The sequence below is a fragment of the Perca fluviatilis genome, chromosome 9 (assembly GCF_010015445.1).
Source record: "Perca fluviatilis chromosome 9, GENO_Pfluv_1.0, whole genome shotgun sequence".
NCBI classification, from domain to species: Eukaryota; Metazoa; Chordata; class Actinopteri; order Perciformes; family Percidae; genus Perca; species Perca fluviatilis.
In genome coordinates this window covers 19,477,008-19,489,807 of record NC_053120.1, presented here as the reverse complement: position 1 = coordinate 19,489,807, position 12,800 = coordinate 19,477,008, and the positions used below count along the sequence as shown (strand labels likewise).

At 38.0% G+C, this 12,800-nt stretch overlaps 1 protein-coding gene and 1 long non-coding RNA gene across 2 annotated transcripts in view; one reads left to right on the top strand and one right to left on the bottom strand.

Annotated features, from left to right (window-relative positions):
- The window catches only part of xxylt1 (xyloside xylosyltransferase 1), a 32,355-nt gene extending 29,576 nt beyond the window's left edge, over positions 1 to 2,779 (top strand). The window contains exon 5 of the mRNA XM_039811786.1: positions 1 to 2,779. This exon is cut by the window's left edge and continues 704 nt beyond it. The gene's annotated coding sequence lies outside the window, so the exon portion shown is untranslated.
- The window catches only part of LOC120565771, a 123,579-nt gene that overhangs the window by 21,003 nt on the left and 89,776 nt on the right, over positions 1 to 12,800 (bottom strand). Inside the window, exon 2 of the long non-coding RNA XR_005640283.1 lies at positions 732 to 975. This is a non-coding gene — a long non-coding RNA (uncharacterized LOC120565771). The remainder of the gene's footprint in view (positions 1 to 731; positions 976 to 12,800) is intronic.

Genomic DNA, 12,800 nt, shown 5'->3' with positions numbered 1-12,800 from the left:
AAAGATAACGAAATTATTAAATATAATCTATGGACTTCAGCTTAGTAACAGATCTAATAATTTGAAGGCTTAAGAGTAGAAATACGCAGTTCACGTTAAACAGTAATCTACCTGGAATGTGTTCTTGCCTATATTTGATTGGCCAATGCAGCGCCTTGCTGAATAATGTTTCATTGTGTTGTTTTTGTTTTTGCATGGGCTCTCTGCATTGCACCCTGCTGTCTCAATGCTGGAATCATTAAAATAAATAGGGGCTAATGTCAGTATGAATGAGGCCTAATGTATCATGCATTGTCGATGGTCTCTCTCTTTTTATTTGCTCATATATTAATTGATTTCAATAAATGTTGGTACTTGTTTTGAGGATAATCTAAAAAAACTATCCATTACACATTGTGGTTTAAGCATCTGTATTTTAGAGTTGATAATTCACAAGGAATTCATATTGCTAACAAATGGTTAAATATTATCTGCAATGAATACAGGGTCAGCAAATGTGTAGTTTTGGATAGCCAGACCTATGTCTACAGTGCTATGTTAGCGCTGGAGAATGGCCTGGCTACATCACTTATCATTCTGGGATAGGGAGAAAAAATGCTTGTGGAGATATTGGAGGTTGAAATGAATACCTGACATTCAGCACACCAGGCTTTATCCCAGCACTGTACATCTGGTAAGCCAGACTAGCATGTGTCTTAATTGGCATCTATAAACAGAAAAGGGTCTCGTACCTTTTTCCGCTTCCCTCCATCTGCTCACTCTGATTCCCAGCACCTCAAGTTTTCCATCAGTGGCCCAAGTTTATCCTGCGTCGCCTTATCTTCCTACAGCACCACACCAGGTGAAGGCTAATCTGGTACGTTTACTTCCCGCCTCTGTGGCTTGTAGAAGAACAGGAGGGGGGTAATTCTCCATCTTTCCGGGGCGACATGAGCGCAGGGCATAACACACTGCCACACTTTTAAACATGTCTTTCTGCAGGTAGAAAAACAAGGGGGAAACATTACATAAGAGAGTGGTAGGAGGGGTCAGGGACATAATAATTAACAATGATGGCTGTTGCATTTGCAGTCTAGCTCAGGCCAAACACAAGTTAAATGAAGAGGCCGTGCAGACACTGACCCACTTTTGAGTTCTTGCTGTGCTCACTGAACTGCCCTTCGGATTCAAAGAAATGTCAACACTCAATATTCATCAGTCAAGAAATTGTCTGAGGTGATTCACACTTTAACACACACGTACACACAGTGAGAGTAAAGCAGCTGAATGTCCTGCACTACCAGTGGAGTCAAATAAACATCCCAAATCAATACGATTTCCTTGAATTCACCTTGAAGCTCGTCAATATTTTGGCTCTTTCAGAACAGACTTTAGTATCCATACCGTTGAATCAGAGTAAACGCTGTTCCCTCATTGCACTTTACAACTTCAAAACACATTTTTTATTTGTAGTTTTTTGGTTGATTTTCTACTCTTTAGGGAGCAATTGGTTTCCATTGCTTCCAGTGCATTATAATGATGGCAGAGACTAAACATTTTTTGAGATTAGTAATGCATCACAGTGAGCCCTTTATTTTGTATTTTTCGTCACTACACAATTATGTTGTAATGCAGTGGGACATTTGCAAATTCTTCATATTGGTGCATTCAAGGACCCAGACAGGATGATTATCTGTAAAGGACCAATGAATGTGATCATTCCTTCTAATAAAATTCCGGCTGCCAACTCTCAAAACTCCTGTTGTTATGAGCGTCTTTTTTTATGCAGGTAGAGTGAATTATCCCTGCTCACAACTGCATTACCATTTTGACAAAGCAAATCAAGAAAAATGCAATAAATAATTCAATGTGATGGATTACCTATCTGAAATACTGTACATTTAAAGTGTCTCTAAGTTGACTTTCATAGTGTAGTTCAAAGACTGAAACCACTTGAGAGAAAAAACTGATCTAAAAACTTGCTCTTGTTGGCATATTACAAAACTGTAGATTATGGCCTAAAACATGCTAATCTAATGGTATCCTTTAAAATACCCTTTTTGTGTTTTGTCAACTAATTACTCTATATAGCCTATCCATCACAAGTTTTGGGAACACTTTATTTTACGGGTCCATAATCTGCCACTACTTTCCTAATGGTAGTTGCTGTAAAGTTTACTGGAAATATCTTTCTTACTTAAAATAAGTACAATCTACATTTCCTTGAAAGAACTACTCTATTTTAATTGAAATAAATATTCATTCATTTTATCATTGGAAACTTTATTCTTCGTAACAATATAATTCTTGCCTGTAGACACATTTTCCATTTTGCATAGTCAGCTGAGTTTCTGTGCTCTAACTAATAGACCCAGCAATTTATAGGTATTATTTATTCAAAGAGTACCAATTAAACACTTTTACTTTTACAAGTGTTATGTTTTATGTGTTACTTTTACCCACAAACACTCCTTTGTATAACATGGGATGTTGAAAATAGTTGGAGATCGATTAAAAAATCCAAGAAACGATCTTTGTATCATATGAAACTAGAAGATCTAAGGAATCCATTGCTACCAACTACATTATGCTAGCTTGTTGGGAAGGAAGGGGGTTAAAAAACCCTCCAAAGTTGGGCTACATTTTGGTGAGGGAAAAACTGGCATGGCCCTTTTCAAAGGGGTCCCTCTGTCACCTCAAGATATCTGAATAAAATGTCACTCAATACTCACTGACTGTAGAGTCTGAGGAGCTGCACTTTATTGTGTGTTCATGTTAAATAAAAAGTACATTAATGTAACTGCTTTGGGGTCAGTTCTTAATGTAAACATTGATAATTTAAGAATGCAACAGGTTAGAGGGAACCTTGTACAATTGTAGAATCTCTTTCATATCCAAGCTAAATTGGTATTGCAACTGAAATATTCCTAACCTATTTGATATTGAATCGAAAATAAAAATCAAATTGGGAATAAAATCGATTCGGCACCTTGTGAATCGGAATCAAATCGATTCGGAAAATCATTAACGATACCCAGCCCTAGTGTTCAGTGTTGAAGACTGAAGTTGACATTTTTTTTTTTTCAATGAAAAAGGCAAATGTGAACAGTAAATACAGTAAACGTCCTGTTTTTGTTTTCTTCAGATGTTTGTCTCTACATTATTTAAGAACTTTGAAATTGTGTTTCTTTTTGTCTTCAGCTTTCCTAAATAAATGATATAAGTCCACTCTTTTTTTACAGTGTTATTGTTTTATGTAAACTAATATTGCCGACATAAGTTATTCTTCATTGATGTTTCAGTTATTAAAGAGCTCACGAGAGACAACCTCTTGTTTGTTGTGTAGGAGGGAGAGAGAGCTGACAACACATCCTCGTTTCACTTAAGGGTTATAATAAGGTGGTAAAAAATCTATGTACAGTATGTTAATAAGGGTGCCCTGGCATTTCTCATTATACAAACTAATGACTGAGGTCTTGTTTGGCTGCTGCACGATAGACATGACCCATTTCTGTCATTCAAATTTGCAGACACAGGCAGCAAACGCTCCATAGACAGAAAAACATCAACCAGCCTTGACCCCTGAATGTGCTGATATTAAATTTTGACCTGAAACTAAAATGTATCTTGTATTAAGATATGCTGGAATATAATATTTTTTTTGTCTGCAATGAAATCAGTATGCTCTTTTAAAAACAGTCCTGGGGGCCGGTTTTAAAAGCTAAATGATGTGTACTCGCAAAACATATTATACACATAAACTGGTACGTTAAAAGGGAAAATGTACGGACCTAACGCTCACTTCAGACCAGGCATACACACTGTTTTAGCTGAGATACTTTGAAAAGATTGAATACAATTTGAGAAACGAGTAACAGTTTTTACATTGTTTGCCAATTTCACTGATTGTGTTATTATTTTGTTAAATGTCAATCAAAGGCGCATTTTACAAAATTTAAAATTTACAAGTGATGAATTTCATCATTTTTATTTACAATTGAGCCATCATCTCCCTTTTATGATTGTTTAATTTCACCCTTAAATATCACGTTTCATGACATTAAATAATAATGATGATTGAGATTTTACCGCAACAATATAGGTTATAGGTTTGTGATTAATGAGTGGTTCGGATGCTGCCGTGCGTAATAACAGCTGCTCTGGCACATTGGAAAACACGCTTGTGCGACACAGTTGGTGAAATTGCACTTTCTTTGCCACATTTTTCATTGACAGGTCTTAGCGGGCACAACTATCGATATTGTCACGACATAACCAACCCTGGGACTGCTCACTCTCGTTTTGTCTGGGTTTTACAACAGAACTTGGTTGTGCTTGCACATTTGATAATAGGCGCTAATTGCTAGGCTAACTGCTAGGCCGCCCAGGTAGAACGACAGGTAGGCTGCAGGTTTGAGGCCTACCTGTCGTTCCAACTCCGGGCGCCGCGTCTTCCTCCTTCAGCGAGTCTTCGGCTCGCCAGTCTCAGCTTCGCTGCTGGCCAGCACATTCCTCTTCCTTCGTCAAACGATGCAGCCTCCCACGGCGTTTTCCCTCGATTGACCGTTCATTTGTTAAACAATTACAGACGTCGACATAACAATAGCATAACTTGTTAGGGAGAAACGTCAATAGGCAGATAGGCCACCACTCACCCCAGACGAGCAGCCAATAAAACTAACCGCTGCATTATGACATGATAATATGCAAACCTTTGTGAACGGATGTTTCTACATCCATATGGACTATGGGTGTGGAAATAAAGCTTGTGCATGTGTACTTTGATCCACAATATATGAGGTTCCTACAACAGAATTAAACATACGTGTGTCTTAACAAATCTAAATGTTAATGCATATATCTGTTTTTGTGCGTACACAGTTTCAATCAAAAATCTACAGTTTTATGCATCTGGCCACTGGACTTTTGTTGGTTCACATGTACTATAATGTAGACAATAGGTGTGAAGAAGGCTGATTCATGCATTTCTAGCTTTTTATGAAAAGTTTTATCAGACAGCAGCTATTGAGCCTCTGCAGAATGAATAAAACAGCACCTAAAATATGGACATCTTTGGTCCTAGTCATCGTGAAATTGTGCACACGCATAAGTCCAAATGCCCATTCTCACAATTATCTGCGTTTGCAAGGATATTTAGACATTTTAGCAGCAGGTAAACAAGCAACAATGTTTCAACTGGTCATCCCATATTGCAAATACACTGCACCATTGACAACGTGGCGTTTTACACTTTGAGGTTCCTGGTCTTATATCACAGCTTCTAGACTAATGAAGTAATATTATGTTGGGCATAATAGCCCTGGGCTATGTAGCCTATCATTGTGCTGTGATTTCTCATTCCTCAGCCAGGATTCATCGACAAACGCTTTGAGCACATTTACCTTCAGGGCAAGCAGCAGAAACAGTGGGTTGGTATAGATTTGATACAGCAGCAGCAATTGATTTCTTCTCCAAGAAACAAACAGCTCAATCTAGAGCTTGGTGGAGTGTTTCTGTGCAGATCTTTGTCCTACAGATTGACAGAAGAGTGAAGACAAATGCTCTGCAGAATCTATTACTGCAGTAACTGCTAATCATAGATGACTCACTCAGTCAGCGCCGCATTCAAAGCCAACATAAACATCACATGATGATGCTCCTACAGACATGCACACAAAGAGAACAGCATATGGACACGTAGACAGCAAGGACACAACATTAACTATCTTGAACTTTTCTTTGCATCTTGTAATGCAAAATATATTTGCCTTAAATTATCTCTTTCTTGTTGGCTGCGATTGTTCTGTCTGACAATTTTACACTAATCTTCTAGCAATGTTGCATTTTATAGGATGAAAGTATTTTTTGGAGACAAGACCAATACCAAAAAAGGTTGGAAATATTTTTGTATAATTACAGTTATGATTGCTAATTATTTTCACTTTTGTTAATTTAGAATAGCACTCCTCAAATTTGTTTCGGCCCCTTAATTTCTTTATTTGACTTGTGTGATGAAGGGCCATATAAAGGAGTGCTGCCTCATTACCATCATCGCTGTTCTCAGAGAAAAACACTGACTCCGGTATCATACACATGGCAGGTTTTACCTCAAGATTTGAGTCTCTCCAAATCCATTTTGAAAGCTCTCCTTCTGACACCCATACATCCTGTAAGTATGTCAAACTATTCTTTATTTTGGCAATGTAAGATTTGTTTTGCCTCCTGTACCATCAGACAGAGTAACAGCGGAATGCATTACAAAAACAAGGTGTTCCAGCTCCTGACATATGTTTGTATTAGTATGATAAAGCAGCTTATTTAATTCCTCTCCATTACACCCTTCTTCACTCAGTGTTCACAACAGTTTTTGATAAACAAAAAACGTAATAATGTTCGATGACACATTACATATCTCAAACTGATGCCTTATGTTAAAAAATGCTTTGTCAGAAAAAGTAAACTAATTGAAATTCCAGACTTTACTAACAGTCAGTTCAATTTGAACATTCAGACCATATCAAATTTAAAAATGTAATTGCGTTCTCTGGTTCTGAAACACATTTACCTGACAGACGCGTGTGTGTGTGCCTGTGGTTTCACAAATTAATAGTACTGACTGCTCTGAACAATGAGCGGCCTTCATCCATTTGTACACATTATTCACTTCTCTTTTTGAGTGTTGTGCACTCTACTTTCATCTCTCATACCTCTCCAGAAATATTTTGAGAAATATTCTTGGTTGCTGCTTTGCTCACGTTTAGATTAAACGATTTATATTAATTAGAGATGCACCAATAGAAAGGTCGGTGACCGGAATTGGCCGGTTTTCACGTGCACGGCCATGACCGGCGACTGGCAGGTCAGTCTGACATACAGTATGCCGATTTCATGCCGGTCGATGCTACAATTAACTGACAACATAAGTTATATGAGTTACAGTTCTCGAGGACGCACGCACACACAGACGCGACAGCACAGTCTCTTTTTCCTTTCAACTTTTCCGCCGTGTGTTGCGCGTACCCGCTCGCGGTGTGAAGCGCGTGTCTGCGCTATTCTCGCACATGTAGGGAACCTTGTGAACACCTGCAAGGAAAAAGTAGAGCGAGGAGGGACAACACCAAAAACACGGATGTGAAAAGAAGGAAATGGTTCCAACATTGCACTTTAGATGTGTGTGAATTTCCCACACCAGGAGTAATTTATTTAGTTCTATTTTATAGTGATCCATTATCTGTTCAAAAAAATGTTCTATGTTCTGTGCAAAATGTTCTATTAAAGAAAAGATAGAAAATAAATATTTGTGTGTGCTGTAAAGTGGTTAGAAAAAATTTAATCAGAATCGGCTAAAATCAGTATCGGCTGGCCTAACTCGAAGAAAATCGGAAATCCGAATTGGCCTAGAAAGTTGCAATAGGTGCATCTCTAGTATTAATATAAATTTTAGCCTAGTTCTGCTCAAAGACTGAAAGCAAGAGACACGGCTATAGCTGAAAGGTACCTTCCAATAACTACAAAGCTGTCTTATATGCATGTTGAAAATGACACAGTTCAACAAACAGCTACAAAGCTACTGTGTATTTTTTAACTATTTTTGGGTAGTAGGGACATGGAGAATGACATACAGCTGAGCTAAGGAACGAACCAGGGACCTTGTGGTTCATGGTCTACCGCTTTAACCCTGAAGCCACCAGGGTACTCTATATGAATCTATTTCTTGACCAACAATACTATTTGCAACAGTTCAGAAGCCATGTCATCTGTGAAGTTTACAGCAACAACACAACATGACAGTTCCAGACTGAATGAAAGACAATACATATGAATGTTGTATAATTATATATGAATCATATATTGATTGCTTTACATCAACACAATGATGGCTAACCTGTCTGTGCTCCTACAATCACTGTGATATTTTTTATTAATTTCATGTGTAGTATTCAGTCGCGGTCTGATTCCCTGGTACTGTGTGTCTCACAGAACAATTGTTTTTACCAATGCCTCGGATTGGGCTGGTCAATAAATCAAATTTTATTTTCAATTACGACTTGGCTTCTTACAATTATGAAAACAAGATAATTGAGAGCCAACAATTGTGCTCGTTTCACAATGATGCTCTCGTTGTGACTTGTTTAATAAATCCAGTGCCCCTCCTTTCAAAAGCGGTGCACTTTTGCCCGTTTTTGCCGAGTTACTGACTGCAATATGTTGAATATAGTTTAGCAAAATGTTAAATATATGTTCATTTGGTTTTTTTTTTTTTTTTGGTAGCGTTTGGCACTTTTTGCACATATATCCTATTGTGATTATGATGGTTGCCATAATCGAGCAGCCCTAGCCTCTGACTCACCTTTACACAGTGAATATGCATTAATGTGTTTCATTCACTACCACAAAAGCTGCTGAACTCTTATCATTTCCTGACAAACAATGAATGCTGCTGCTCACGCATAAAATACTTCCATGTGCCTCTGGATCCTGTGGCTTAAAGGATCCAGAAAGTAAAAACATGCTAAAGTAGAGCTTCTCAAAATCACCAGCGAAGGAAAGATCTGACTTAACTAACCACAAACGTTTTATAGCCACCTTTTAAGCATACAGAGGGGTTAGTATTTCATGCTCTAAAGATTGATTTTTGGTTCAGTATCACTTTAAAAAATTAAACAAAACCTTCACATTAGAACACTGTCTTTTTCATCATAATCCTATCTTACACCCAAACTTGTGCACATGTATAAAAACAACACAAATTAACATGCACTCATACACAGCACCACCATCTGTGGTCCTCTGAGATTGCTCTGTTTTCCACCTCTAAGTGTCAGGACAGCTGTAACTTATAAACAAGAGGGAAGATTACGACAGCAGAGGATTCTTTTGTGAATCACCAACAGATGAAATATCAGCCAAAATGAAATAGCTTGAAATTGGGCCACTGAGTGTCAACATCATTTCTGTGGCTCATTAGTTTAAATAAACTGCAGGTCTGAATTGTGTGTGATTTTAAAATGTATCTTATAAACACTGATTTGATGCGCTTATTCAAGCTGACATTCACTAATGGCAACAACAGAATAACCTGAAATCTGTAGATCAACAATATTACTAACAACTACTTAAATAAATCGTTTGGCATTTTGGGAAATACATATCACCTTTGTAGTCGAGAGTTGGATGAGAAGATTGATGCCTGTATACTAAATAAAGTTGGAGCAGTCTAGAAGTCAAGTTAGGCAGTTGAAAGCTGGCAAAATCTCTATCTAGCAGAAATTAGGGTACTAAGAAGTTATTTGCATTGATTATATTTTACTGATATATATATATATATATATATATATATATATATATATATATATATATATTACTGAGACAGAGATAGATAGATAGATAGATAGATAGATAGATAGATAGATAGATATCTCTTATTGGTTTGTCAATCATCTGTAAAGCACTACTGTTAAGTGCAGCAGGGAATGGTGGACCCAAAAATGCAGAGATAAGGCTGGTAGGCAGGAGGTTAGAGCTCGAGGATTTATTAAAACAAAGAGTCTATACAACAAAATGCTTCCAAAATGCAGCAGGCAAAACAACACAAGGAGTCCAAAGAATCAGGCAAAACTAATGACTAGTGAAGCAACAAAAGACCTGAATAACAAGAAAACAAAGAAAATACAGAAACAGAAACTACTGACCAAAAACTCACAGACGAGAAGACAGGACCGAACACAGTTGGGAAACACACAAAATGATCTGACAAAAGCCAAGGGAAACACAAAGACTAAATACACAGACTAACGAGGAAACACAACACAGGTGACAAGGCTGGGAAACAGGTGAAACACATCAGGGCAATCACAAGGGAGGGAAAACACAGGAAGTAAATAAGACAAGACCAAGGGGATAAGCTTCGCTTCAGAACTCGAACCTCCTATGGCGCCATTTTGACGCTACAAAGAGATCACCTCCCGTTAGCATTCCACTGACTAGCATACATTTTGGCGCCACTTTGACAGCGAATAATTTTACATCTGAAGCGTTTAAAGACTCTATTTGTCCATTGTTTAGTTCTAAAGAAACACGACAATGTATAAAAGGCTCCATTACCTTGTACCTCACGTTATGGCTCCGTAGCAGACGTTTTTATAAAAATAGGCTAACGATTGTGTCATAATCAAATGACTTACTGTCGCACAGTAGAGGAATTACCGTATAGTACAGGAGAAGCTCGCAGGCAGTTTGGACTTACATTAGCTGTTTAGGTTTAATTACTAATGTTAACTAGCATGTTAGTGATCAGTAATTAGCCTGTGCTTATGTTATCTCCTTACATACCTATGCCCTCCGTCTCTGCAAGATTCGGAATGATTGATATTTCTCTTGGCACAGCTACCAGAAGACTTACAACTTTCAGACACGTTGCTCACGTCACATTTACGTTGTCTCTGTCAGTTGGAGGCTGCGCAGTAAAGCAAGTGATCACTGGAAAAGTGCTTCTAATAGCCTTCACTGGTCTCCGTCCAGAGCAACGGGCTCTGTTGGTCCATTTTATATATGTCAATGGACAAGACAAGACAGAAAACAAGACCGTCAAAATAAAACAGGAAACTGAGCAAAATACAAAACAGAAAACAGACCACCAAAATAAGACAAAACCCCAAAACCATAACTACGAAATATAAGAATAAAATAGTACTCTTTTAGCGCTTAATAATAACAATGTCTCTTACACATCCTACACTTACAGGGGTGCAACAACATGATGCAAGTACACAGTGTATGTATGTATGGTATCAACCTGTACTGTTGAATCAGTTTGAGTACATTATGTGACATGGAGACATGCACCATGACCTCGAGCCAAACAACCCCCCAGAAGCTTTTTTTCACCTGGGTCGAACATTGGGCAGGGCTCTAGAGTGCGACCAATTTGGTCGCAAATGCGACCAAAATTTGTAAGGGTGCGACTAAGATTTTTCCTAGGTCGCACCGATGCACCTAAAGTCCTCGCATCCGCTGGCTCTCCACGAACGAAGCAATGTTGTTTATATGGATATGGTTTAATGTTGCGTTACATGACCCATTCCTTCTGGAAAGCTAAAATGCAGCGCAGTGACGATAAAGACATTTCATAGCCTACACAAGACGGGTGTAAGGCCGCTGACCCATTCATAATGAGTCAGCCGTCACTCTGAGTAGCATAAGCTTCAGTCCATCGCACTCCCCCTCTCTTCCTCTGTCTCCCTATGTCTTTCGATCTGTTTTTTTTTTTAAGATTTCGGCCTTTATTTTGATAGGAAAGCTGAAGACATGAAAGGGGAGAGAGAGGGGGGAATGACATGTAGCAAAGGGATGCAGGTCGGAGTCGAACCTCTATATTTACCAACTGAGCTATCCGGGCGTCTGTTATTGTTGTTGAAAAAAAGTGAAGGAGCTTTCCAAAAAGATATATACATATATATATATATATATATATATATATATACATATATATATATATATATATATATATATATTATTTTTTAAATATATCCTAGGCTATTTATTTTAGATAACTTTCATTAACATGTGTTGCAGCTGTATATTTTCAAACTGGTAAAGGAAACCTTGTCTTTGCATTTTATTTTAATCACAATCTAGAAAAGTGGCTGTGACTTAAAACTGAACATTTAGCCCACTTTGTAAAGAAATACAGAGCTATATATCGTGTATCGCCATTCAGCGCTAATGGTGACGCGAGGAAAAATATGGGTGCACCTAAATTTTGTGCTGGTGCACCTAAATAAAAAAATTTAGGTGCACCAGTGCAACCAAGGCAAAAAGTTAGCCTGGAGCCCTGTTGGGAGAGTTAGCGTTATCAGCTGAACAGCTTAGCACAGGGGCTAATGGATCCACGTTTGTATCTCGTAAATGACTCCACTAATAATGCCCGAAATGATACCAAACTTCTACACTAGTACAAATAGGTTATGCACTCATAAAACGATGGATTGGAAAGTTTGTAAGTACACCAGAAGTTTATGTAAATAACACTTGCCTGTTGGCTTCTGGTCTCTGCTGCTTCTGCTGCTACCGGGAAGTAAGAGTGCTTAGGGACGTCTACAAATTACAACAACGAAAAGAGATACAACAAAAATATTTAATAATTTAATGATTAAATAAGGTAATGTCTCCAAACTTACCTCAATTATAACTTGTCTCCTGCTAGTTATACTACAGCACTTACTTTAAAAAATAAGTTAAATTAATAAATATTTTTGTTGCATCTCTTTTCGGTGTTGTAATTTGTAGACGTCCCTAAGCACTCTTACTGCCCGGTAGCAGCAGCAGCAACAGAGAGCAGAAGCCAACAGGCAAGTGTTATTTACATAAACTTCTGGTGTACTTACACACTTTCCAATCCATCGTTTTATGATGGTTTATGATTTAACCTATTTGTACTAGTGTAGAAGTTTGGTATCATTTCGGGCATTATTAGTGGGGTCATTTACAAGATACAAACGTGGATCAATTAGCCCCTGCGCTAAGCTATTCAGCTGATAACACTAACTCTCCCAATGTTCGACCCAGGTGAAAAAAGCTTCTGGAGGGGTGTTTGGCTTGAGGTCATGGTGCAAAGGACCCTAGGGTGAAATTACTCCGAACCATCACTTTAATCATGTCAATGACACCAGAATAACTATGATGTGTCAGGTGTGTACAAAAGATGGATTTGGGAGGTGTGTCACAAACCACACGTAACACACCATCTCACAATGAGCAGACAGTGAGATATATGAACAGACTGTCTCAAGAGCTAGACCTAGACATATTACAGCCATTTA